Source organism: Oryx dammah, unplaced genomic scaffold, assembly GCF_014754425.2.
Source record: "Oryx dammah isolate SB20612 unplaced genomic scaffold, SCBI_Odam_1.1 HiC_scaffold_23, whole genome shotgun sequence".
In the NCBI taxonomy this organism is placed as follows: Eukaryota; Metazoa; Chordata; class Mammalia; order Artiodactyla; family Bovidae; genus Oryx; species Oryx dammah.
Genome location: NW_024070207.1, coordinates 123,260,116 through 123,271,680, shown reverse-complemented (window position 1 = coordinate 123,271,680; position 11,565 = coordinate 123,260,116). Strand labels below are relative to the sequence as shown.

The following is an 11,565-nucleotide window of genomic DNA, read 5'->3' as shown; positions in this document are numbered from 1 at the left end:
AGCAAAGGAAACATTCTCCTCAGAAAATTCCAGAAAGAATTAGCCCTGCTGAAACCTTGATTTTAGGCTTGTGAGATCCATTTTCAGACTTCTAACCACAAAACTATAAGATAACAAATTTATGGGTTTTTTTTAAACCACTAAACTTATGGTAATTTGTTAGAGCAGGAATAGAAAATGAATAGATAGTTTTTACAATGGGCTAAGAGAAAAATCATTAGAATATAACTTTTTACTCACTTCTGTTGGAATTAAAAATAATGAGGCTGAGATATATAACTTTCTGGTGAGGCTGACTATATATAAGTATATACTATATATAAGTATCAAGACTAGAGAATTTGGAGTGGTTTTTAAACCAGGTACATCACAATCTGAGATGATGATGAAAAATTCAGATTTCCAAGTCCTTCTCCTGTCCCACTAAATGGACTTTGTGGCTAGGCCTTGGGACTCTGTATTTTTTTTAAACAAGTATCTATATTAGTTGTCTTCTTTGCCAACAAATTACTATGCATTTAGCAGCTCAAAACAACACAAGTTTATTAATTCCCAGTTTTGGTGGGTTAGAAATCTTGTCATGCCTGAGCTGATTCCACTACTTCAGTTTCTCCTAAGGCTGTAATGGATTCACCAGCTGGGGATAGAGCCTCATCTGAAAGTTAGACTGTGGAAGGATCTGCTTCCAAGCTCACCCAGATTCTTGGCCAAGTGCAGTGATTTAACAGCTGTTTGACTAAGGGTCTGGATTCCATGCTGGCCACTGGTTGGAGGCTACCCTCAGTTCCTTTTTGGATAGACCTGTCCAACATGACAGTTTGCCTTCTCAAAGCCAGCCAAAGAGAGAGTCTGCTAGCAAAACAGGGGTTACAATCTTAGTAATGTTATTGTGGAAGTGACAGCCCATCACCTTGCCCATATTCTATTGGTTAGAAGCACATCACAGGTCCTGCATCCATTCAAGGGAGGGGATCACACAACAGTGAGAAAACCAGAAGGGGATCAGTGAATGGGTGGTGGTGGGGCCTCTCCTTAGAGTCTTTCTACCAGAGCATTCCAATGATTCGTGTGTACAAGCAAATGAGGAAAAACACTAGCCAAGGAGAATAGAAGAGGAGAAGGAAACAATGATTTCATTTGGGCCTTTGACAGGAAGTGGACATGAAACAATTCAAGACTGCGGGCTCAGTAGTGTCCTTTCCATAACCAACGGTATGGGTTAGCACAGTGTTTGGGCATTGGAAACAATCCTTATCATACTCCCAGGCCTCTCTCTGCTGCCAGCTCAGTTATTTGCTGTCCCTGAGCTGACCTCAACATTTCAGGGTAGCTACCTAAGTGGGAGGCAAAGAGATGAAAGAACAAAGGGGGATAAACTGACATGGTAAGGGGAGGGGTGGTCACTGAAATTCATGAGTTTTGATTATTTTCCCTTTCTTGTCAAAAAATGTAAAATCTGCCCTGTTACAATATAAGACAATCCTTTTCACAATGTATGTGACTGATTTTAAATACTAATTAATCCTATTTCAGGCTCCATCACATTTCCACAAATATGGAAATGAGAGTCTGGCAGAAACACTGGCATGTGCTTGCCAGGCTCTCCTGGGCACAAAACTAAACATTTCCCAGCCTCTTGCAGTGAAGTGAAGCAAGGGAATGGAGCTGGCCTGTGCCAAGCGGCCTGGCTCCTCAGGCCTCCTGATTGGTCTCGAACCTCTCTCTGCACTCACCTCCTGGCCAGATGCTGAGAACACAGCAAAAGCCTCTGAGACCCTAATAGTGATGGAGCCACTAGAATGAAGGAATGTGGATCCTCAGACAACTACTTCCTTTCTACTGTCATTGGCCACCTGTGCTGGAGTCAAATGCGAGTGAGTCATCAACAGTTGTGGGAAGTCCTTGGTTCATTTCATCAGCTGAATTACTTACCTGACTGAAACAGCTGTAGTAGGACAAATGTGACATGCTGGGTATAGAGGGACATGTGTAACAGAATACATCACAAGGGTGGTGATGGGGGCACACACCCTCTGTGTTCTTCCCTGCTAAACTACAGGTTAGCCTGGATCATGCTACACACTGGTTCTCTCTCTGTGGATCTTGAAGTCCTTTCTCAAGGAGTCTGTATGACAACAGTGGGGCCTCCAATTATGACTCAGACACTGATTCTAAGGGGGCTGATTGCCTGGAACTGACATACTTCCACCCATCCAACTTGAAATGACATGGCTAGAAGCTCCTGCCATCAACCTAGATTCCCAGATGGAGTTCTGTCTCTCCCCAGAGAGAGTTTATTTTTTAAATATAAAGAATTGTTCTTTATTCTGAGGATATTTCTTCTCAACCTTCTTTTATTAATTTTTAAATTTATTTATTTTCAATTGGAGGATAATTGTTTGACAATACTGTGTTGGTTTCTGCCATATATCAACATGAATCAGCCATAGGTATACAAATGTCCCTTCTGTAATGAACCTCCCCTCTATCTGCCACCCCATCTCTGATTGTCGCAGAGTACTGGGTTGTATGAGCTCCATGCATCATACAGCAAATTCCCACTAGCTATCTATTTTGCTTATGGTAATGTATATGTTTGCATACTGCTCTCTCAATTTGTCCCACTCTCTCCACCCCTCACTGTGTCCACAAGTCTGTTCTCTCTGTCTGAGCCTCCATTGCTGCCCTGCAAATACGTTCATCAGTACCATCTTTCTAGATTCCATATATATGTGTTCATACACAATATTCGTTTTTCTCTTTCTGACTTACTTCACTCCATACAATAGGCTCTAGGCTCATCCACCTCATTAGAACTAACTAAAATGCATTCCTTTTTATAGCTGAGTAATATTCCATTGTATATATGTACCACAACTTTCTTATTCATTCATCAATGGGCTGCTTGGTTGGTTCCATGTCCTAGCTATTGTAAATAGTGCTGCAGTGAACACTGGGATACAGACGTCTTTTTCAATCACAGTTTCCTCTGGGTATATGCCCAGTAGTGGGATTGTTGGGTCATGTGGTAGTTTCATTCCTAGTTTTTTTTTAAGGAATCTCCATACCGTTCTCCGTGGTGGCTGTATCAATTTTCATTCCCACCAACAATGCAAATAATGCCAGTTTGGTCCAAGCAGAGGTTGGCTACACCATTTGCACACCATGAAGTGGAAAGATCACTTCCACCTGAAGGTTCAGTGATGGCTCGGGCCCACTGTCATCTCTACATTAACATACTAACTTGTGCCATTAAGGTACTAGCCTGTCTTGTGTCAAGATCTACAACTTGCATTTTTTTTTTAAAGAAAAAGAATGCTGAAGTCATTAAGTTGCAAAGATCTTGATTTGCAATCATGCAGTACTTGGAGGAAGCAACTATTGGAAAATACTTTACTTTCCACTGAGGTTTTTAGACAGTGATAATCATGATCATGGTCATAGCAACTCCTATGATAATGTCATTTGTTAAGGCCTTTGTGCTCAGCATATCATGTTTTGTACAGTTTTATTTAAACTTCTGAAATAAAGTATTGGTATTATATTGCCATGTGCTGATAAGAAAACTGACTTTTAGAGAAGTTACCACACAGCTAATATGTACGAGGAGGTAAATCTAATTTCAAAGGTGACATTATTAACTCTGTGTGTGCATGTATAATGAATAGATTTTACAATGAATAGACTATGTATATACACACATACAGATATGCAGGGAATATTTCAATCACATATGTATTTATGTGTATATGTGTAATGAATAGGTTTTAAACCATATTTATATGTATGTGTGTTTACATATATGTATTTAATAGAATTTAACCCTGCTGGCTGGGCGTCGGCCAGGCAGTTGACGTCGGCTGAGTCGGCGCGTCAGGGACTGAGGACCGGCCATGGAGCACGAGGTCCAGCGGGTTCGTGCAGCTTTCAGCTCCAGCCGCTCTCGCCCCTTGACGTTCCGGCGGTGGCAGCTAGAGGCCCTGCGCGTGATGGTGCAGGAGCGTGAGAAGGACATCCTGGTGGCCATCGGTGCAGACCTGAGCAAGAGCGAATTCATCGCATACAGTCAAGAAGTCATTTCTGTGCTTGGAGAAATTGATCTCATGCTGGAGAAGCTTCCAGAATGTGCTGCTGCTAAACCAGCTCAGAGGAACCTGCTCACCATGCTGGACAAGGCCTACATCCAGTCAGAGCCCCTGGGGGTCGTACTGATTATCGGAGCTTGGAACTACCCCTTTGTCCTCACCATCCAGCCCCTGATAGGAGCCATCGCTGCAGGAAATTATCAAGCCTTCCAAAGTAAGTGAGAATACAGCCAAGCTCTTGGCTAAGCTCCTCCCTCAGTACTTGGACCAGGACCTATACGTCGTGGTCAATGGTGGTGTCGAGGAGACCACGGAGCTTCCGAAGCAGCAATTTGACCACATTCTCTACACGGGAAACACAGCTGTTGGAAAAATCGTTATGCAGGCTGCTGCCAAGCATCTGACCCCTGTGACCCTTGAACTGGGAGGGAAGAGCCCATGCTATGTGGACCGAGACTGTGACTTGGATGTCGCCTGCTGACGCATCACCTGGGGCAAGTTCATGAACTGCGGTCAGACTTGCATCGCCCCCGACTACGTGCTCTGTGAGCTGTCCCTCCTGGACCTGATCGTGCGGAAGGTGCAGGAGGCCGTGAAGGAATTTTATGGAGAAAATGTAAAAGAATCTCCTGACTACAAGAGGATCGTCAATCTTCATCATTTTAAGAGGATACAGAGTCTGCTGGAAGGACAGAAGATAGCTTTTGGTGGGGAGATGGATGAGGCCACAGGCTACATAGCCCCAACAATACTCACTGATGTGGATCCTGACACCAAGGTGATGCAGGAAGAAATTTTTGGACCAATTCTTCCAATAGTGCCTGTGAAGAATGCAGATGAAGCCATACAGTTCATAAATGAATGTGAAAAGCCCCTGGCTTTCTACGTGTTTTCTCACAACAGTAAGCTCATCAAGCGGATGATCGATGGGATGTGACACCAGCGGTGGTGTCACAGGCAATGAAGTCATCATGTACTTCATGCTCAGCTCTCTGCCCTTCAGAGGCGTGGGGTCCAGCGGGAGGGGAGCGTATCATGGAAAACACAGTTTCGATACTTTTCCCCATCAACGTCCCTGTTTATTAAAAACTCTCAAGCAGGAAGGCGCAAACCAACTCCAGTACCCTCCCAACAGCCAGTCGAAGGTGGACTGGGCGAAATTTTTCTTATTGAAGTGGTTCAACAAAGGGAGACTCGGCCTCCTGCTACTCACTCTCCTGGGTGTCCTGGCCGCCGTGCTCATCAAGGCCGGATACTGCTGATGGACCCCAGCCACCTCCTCATCATCTCTGCTGAATTATTATTCTGCTCAGGGGCTAACCAACCAATCATTTTAAAATCGTACCAGAACTTTTTAAGAAGATATGCAAACGCACCATCCTCGCCATTCACCATTAATAAAACTCACTGCTTCAGCCAAAGTCCCCCACTTACCTCCCTCCCTCTGGCCCCCTAGGACTGAGCATGCTCACTCGGAGAACTTGCGTCCCTAGAGCTCTGGGCAGGGACAAGGAGCGCACTGGGTGAACCCACATTCCCAGACCTGCTCAGTGACTCTTTACCAGGGACATGGGGCTTGCCACCCCCACCCCCACCTTCAGGCAGCACCCCCTGAAGCCTTCCGGAGACTGCCCTGCACATTTCCAGGTCTCAATCTAGAGAGGTGAGGTGAGATATCTCAGTGTCCTTGGGGTTTGGGGCACTAGAACTGGGGTGGGGGCGGTCCCTGTCCCCAATTCTGGGACCAGAAGACAGCTCCAGGAGGCAGCCCTCCTTTCTCACCACTCTCTGTCCTGTCCTGTCCTGAGCTTGGCTTGTGACGGTCCGTTGTGATGTCCACACATGGTAAATCCTCGGGCTCCTGGAAGGCAGCTGCCAGTTTGGTGCAAGAATCATCTGTCATTTCTAGACTTTGTGCATCTTACAAAGCCACTGGCCTGTTTCACTGCTATCATCATGGTACTCAGACAATACCCTCCCTTGATCAGAGGCTGCACATGGCAAGTCAGTGGCTCTTGAGGGACGAATCTTCAAGTTTCCTGCTTCTGTACCACGAGGTGAGTAAGCATTCCCTTGGCCTCCCTTGTGGCTCAGCTGGTAAAGAATCCGCCTGCAATATGGGAGACCTGGGTTGGGAAGATCCCCTGGAGAAGGGAATGGCTACCCACTCCAGTATTCTGGCCTGGAGAATTCCATGGTCTACATAGTCCATGGGGTTGCAAAGAGTTGGACACGACTGAGTGACTGAACTGAACTGAACTGATACAGCACAGGGAACTCTACTCAATGCTCTGTAATGACCTATATGGGTAGAGAATTCAAAAAGGAGTGGATATATGCATATGTATAACTAAATCACTTTGCTGTACACCTGAAACTAATACAACATTACAACATTATAAATCGACTGTATTCCAATAAAAAAATTTTAAACAGTGTTAACTGATGATATGGCGGTTTGGCTGAAAGTATGGACTCAATTCTATTATGTGTTGGGTCCCTGTTGCATATTTTTCAATTTGAGGAGTGTTTTATGCCAACACAAGATGCCATAGCAAAGTACCATAGACTGCGTGACTTAACAAAATTTATTTCCTCACAGTTCTAGAGGCTAGAAGTCCAAGATCAGCATATCAGCATGGTTGGGTTTGGGTGAGGGCTCTCTTCTGGTTTTCAGGTAGCTGCCTTATCAGTGTGTGCTCTCATGGTGGAGAGAGACCAAGTTCTCTGATGTTTCTTATTAGGGCACTAACCCAATCAAGTGAACCCCATCTTCATGACCTCATCTAAATCTAATTACCTCCTAAAGGCCCCACCTTTAAATGTCATCACATTAGGGGTTAGGGTTTCAACATATGAATTTTGAGGGGACAGAATTCAGTCCATGGAGTTTCCCTGGTGGCTCATATGGTAAAGAATCCACCTGCAATGCAGGAGACAGGGGTTTGTTCCCCGGGTTGGGAAGGTCCCCTGGCAAGGGAATGGCAACCCACTCCAGTATTCTTGCCTGGGAAATCCCATGGACAGAGGAGCCTGGTGTGCCACAAAAAGTCAAACACAACTGAGCAACTGAGGACACATGCATTAATTCATTCCATCAAAAGTGGAATCAAAGTGAAGTCGCTCAGTCGTGTCTGACTCTTTGCGACCCCATGGACTGTAGCCTACCAGGCTCCTGTGTCCATGGGATTTTCAGGCAATAGTACTGGAGTGGATTGCAATTTCCTTCTCCAGGGGATCTTCCCGACCCAGGGATCGAACCCAGGTCTCCCGCATCGTAGACAGACACTTTACCGTCTGAGCCACCAGGGAAGTCCAATCCATTCCATAGCATAGAGTAATTAAGTCTTGATGTAATTTTTATTTTTCTAACCAGCATTTGGTTACATTTCTAAAATTCTATTATACTGACCTCATGTCACAAGCCTCTCACAATCATGGTTGTATAATGAGGTTTTCAACTTCACCACTAGTAACTTTTGGGGCTGGACTGTTTATGGGTAGGAGGGAGGCTGTCCTAGGCCTTGGAGGATATTTGACAACATGGCTGGTCTCTACCCACTGGATGCCAGTAGCCTTTCCTCTAGTTGTGAGAACCAAGATTGTCTCCATTCATTATCACATGTCACCTGGGGGGACTCAACTAACTATTCTTTCTTTGTCTGGCTTATCCCATGAAGCATAATGCTTTCAAAGTCCATCTATTTTGCTGAAATTGCCATAATTTCCTTCTTTCTCATGGCTGAGTAGTATTCCATTGTGTGTGTGTGTGTGTGTGTGTGTGTGTGTATTACAAACACCTTCTTTATCCATTTATCTGTTGTCAGACACTTGGGTTATTTTTGTATCTTGGTTATTGTGAATAACATTGCAATAAACATGGGAGTAGAGATATCTTTTCAATAACCTGTTTTCATTTCCTTTAGATATATAGCCAGAAGTGTGGTTGCTGGATCATATGGTAGTTCTATTTTTAATTTTTTCAGGAATCTCCTTATTGTTTTCCATAGTGACTGTACCAATTTACATTCCAATCCATCCAGTTTAAATTCTGGCCATATGGATGGAACTTTCTTTTTCCTCATCAGGATACCTAAAGTTTAAACTTTAATTCTCACCTAACTCTCCTGGGACCTGGTAGAGTTACTTTAAAAAAAATGTACTATCATACCGGCTACTTTTTAAATTACTTAGAACAGATACAAAACATGATGATACATTTCACTGTCTTGACACTGACAGCTATTAACAAAATGTGATGAGCATAAGTGTTTACATGTATTTTCTTTTTTAAAACAGAATCTCCAAAGCAACGAATCTCCTTTGCTGACACTTAAATGAGATTTTACTAATGTTTCATTGAGATCTCCATCAGACTTGTAGCAACATTTATGTTTTAGTTTCAGTGTTAGAGGAATGAACTGTTTTTCCTCAGGGGAACTAGGGCTTCCAAAGATACCTCATTGTTTAAGGGAAACAGGTACAAATGCTAACATTTCCTATTTCAGACCAGAGATAAACTGAAGAACCTCTCTCATCCAAAGAAGCAAATGGAGTTAAGTCCTGAATTTGCCACCAAAAATATATTTTCAAGGACATTCCCTGTGAGCTAAGTCCATCTCAAATTTCCCAAAACAAAAGCATTATGAAGTAAGTGGGCAGGTGTAGTTTAAACAAAGAAATACAAACTATTATGCCTTTACATTAAAAGTTCTCCACATCACTCTTAAGTGTTTCTCCTCTGTGACTTGAATTTTTTTCAAGTTTTTGTGTCCAGATTTGCCCGTGCTATTGTTGACAAGAGTCCTCTCAAAACCAGAATATAGCATTTTATGCTTATTCTCTCTTGGTGATTCTCTAATAAATTTATTTAGAACCAAGGCAGGTTATTCCAACTTGAAAGGTCCTCAACATAGCAAGAGAAATCTAGCTTTTCTTCCATCTGCCCCTTCAATCTTTTCTCTTAATAATAGTCCAGTAATCCAGTTTGAGCTTTTGCATTTTACTCGGGACTGCATTGGGCAGCAGAGAATTCTGTTTGCTCAGTAGCTTCCCAAGAACCCAGGCTGAAAGAAGTCTTGTTATTCTCAAAGCAAACAACATAACTGGAAGACTTGTCAGGCATTAAAAGGATAAGAAAGAAAGCAAGGCCCTAGTTCTTCAATATGTGATCTCTCAGTTTTTATTATTCAGAGGGAAGCAGGACTTGACTTTGTTTTCAATACAAAGGAGATCTTAAAAAGAAAAACTTTTGTAAATAGGGGATTTTCTTGGTTGCCCCATGGATGATTCTCAAGAGTACAGGAAGAGCATGTGTTAATACCAAGAGGATATATTACTGATCAATAGTTGATGCAAAGGCTTCTTTCTCATCACCCCAACTTGCCCATGTTAAGCCTCACAACTAAGAGTACATGAATATGCCAGGATATATTTATCTCCCTCTGTGCATAATTCTTGAGGCTTCCCAGGTGGCTTAGAGGTAAAGAATCTGCCTGCCAATGCAGGAGACCCGGGTTTGATCCCTGGGTTGAGGAGTACTTTTGCCTGGGAAATCCCATGGACAGAGGGGCCTGGTGGGCTACAGTCCATGGAATCTCAAAAGAATCAGACACAACTGAGCATGCAGACATGCACACACAGTTCTTAGCTTATATTGTTGGTTCAGATAATATCCCTCAAGATATTTTAAACAGAAGAAATATTTTGCTTTAAATCAAGAGTCCCAGGTCTCGGCTTAAAATCAGTGCTGCTCCGAGAGCATTCTGCGGGGTAGGACTTGGCTACATCTGCCAACCAGCTGCCAGAAATGTACATACATTGAGCAAATTTTCTCTCAGAGATTCAGGTAATTTCGATCTCTTGGAAGAGAAACGGCAACACAGAGAAAAGTTGCCAAAACAGAACAGCAAATTCCTCTTCTTACCCTACCGAGACATCCCTCACCCCCATCCCAAGTTTGTAAAAGTCATCCTACAATTCAGAACTTGAAGCTCAGACTTCTCATGTTCTTGTCGTGGCTTCTGACCTTTCAGCTGACCCACTGATAACCCAGCATAAGAGAGATTAACTAACCATATGCTGAAAGGTTCGACCATCCCTCAGGGAGTATCGAACTACACGGAGAACTATGTCCTGGCAGGGGAAACACAGTCTAACCCAATTTTTTTTTCCACCACTACATGCATTTCATGGGCCTGGGAAAAATGGATCTTCTTACTTGTTTAACCAAACTCCATCAAAACAAGACTAGGTGTCGCCCAAACAACTAATCAGAGCCTGGGTTTTATTGTGGCTCACGGGGAAAGCAGGATCACTGACATTTTCTTGGCTCTTGAGCTACAGGAGGGGACTTCACAACCCCAAAATTCCTCAAGGGATACCAAATGTCACTGTAATTGATGTGGAAAGGGGTATTACCTCAAGAACCCAGATATCCTCCTCTTTGTTTTGGCAAGTTGATTGACATAGATGAGGGCAGTCATCTAAAAAGACCTTCTGGTACACTTGTTCTCAGTGCTTCCTTAGAGTTCAGTCCGAAATATGGAGCTCATTCTTAAAGCCTCACCTCTGATGTCAGAAGACTCGCAAGAAATCTATGCATTATTATCAGCAGGGAGCTACTGCTCAATCTAAAGGTGAGGCCTGCTAGGTAATTTTCCTTCCAAAGCTGAAGATCACTCTCTTCCAATAGAGTTAACAGCCAACACCAGAAAGGCAAAGAACCACAGTTCCTTTCTGAAAACCTCTAGGTCAAGGTGCTAAATTTGCCAGTCATCTCTCCCAATCACAAGTGGCTATTCCCAGTCGCAATCACTTGTCTACTTTTTATCCCCACTACCCTTACTTCAGTTTAAGCCATCCTGTCTTCCTTGCATAATCACACCAGCCTGTTTTGGTTTGGTTTTTGTAAAAGTTACTGAAGTAGAATTTCCATATTATAAAACTCACTCCCATTCTGGTGTACATTTCAGTGACTTTTAGTAAGTTCACCAAGTGGTACAACTATCCTTGTCATCCAGTTTTAGAACATTTCCATCACCCCAAAGAGATCCCTCTTTACTATTGACAGTTAATTCCTGTTCCCACTCAGAGAGTCCTTGGAAGGATTAAGTGTATTACAATGTGTGAAGCCCTTAGGACAGTCCTCATTGAAAGTTAGTGATGACCAATGAATTCTTCATGTTTTGGCTTAGATTTGGCTTCCTTTTAGAAGCTGTCTCTGATCCCATATGCATGAACTTATTCCTTTAAATAAATGTGTCCATAATACTCTGTTTCTGTTCTATCAAGTTATCATTGCCATCATATTGCCATTTACTGGCTTGTCCCCTGGCACTCTCTGAGTTTTTAAGGCAAATTAAACTACTTTGATCACTTCTACCACATGTATCTCCCAGAGAAGAACTCACAGTAAGTGCTCATTAAAATATTTGCTGAACTGAAAAAGTGTGCTAGACATTCTCTCGCCTCCATTCCA

General features: G+C 43.1%; 1 pseudogene; it reads left to right on the top strand.

Annotated features, from left to right (window-relative positions):
* Positions 1-3,866: 3,866 nt before the first annotated feature.
* On the top strand, positions 3,867-5,506 carry LOC120882461 (annotated as a pseudogene).
* Positions 5,507-11,565: the final 6,059 nt, after the last annotated feature.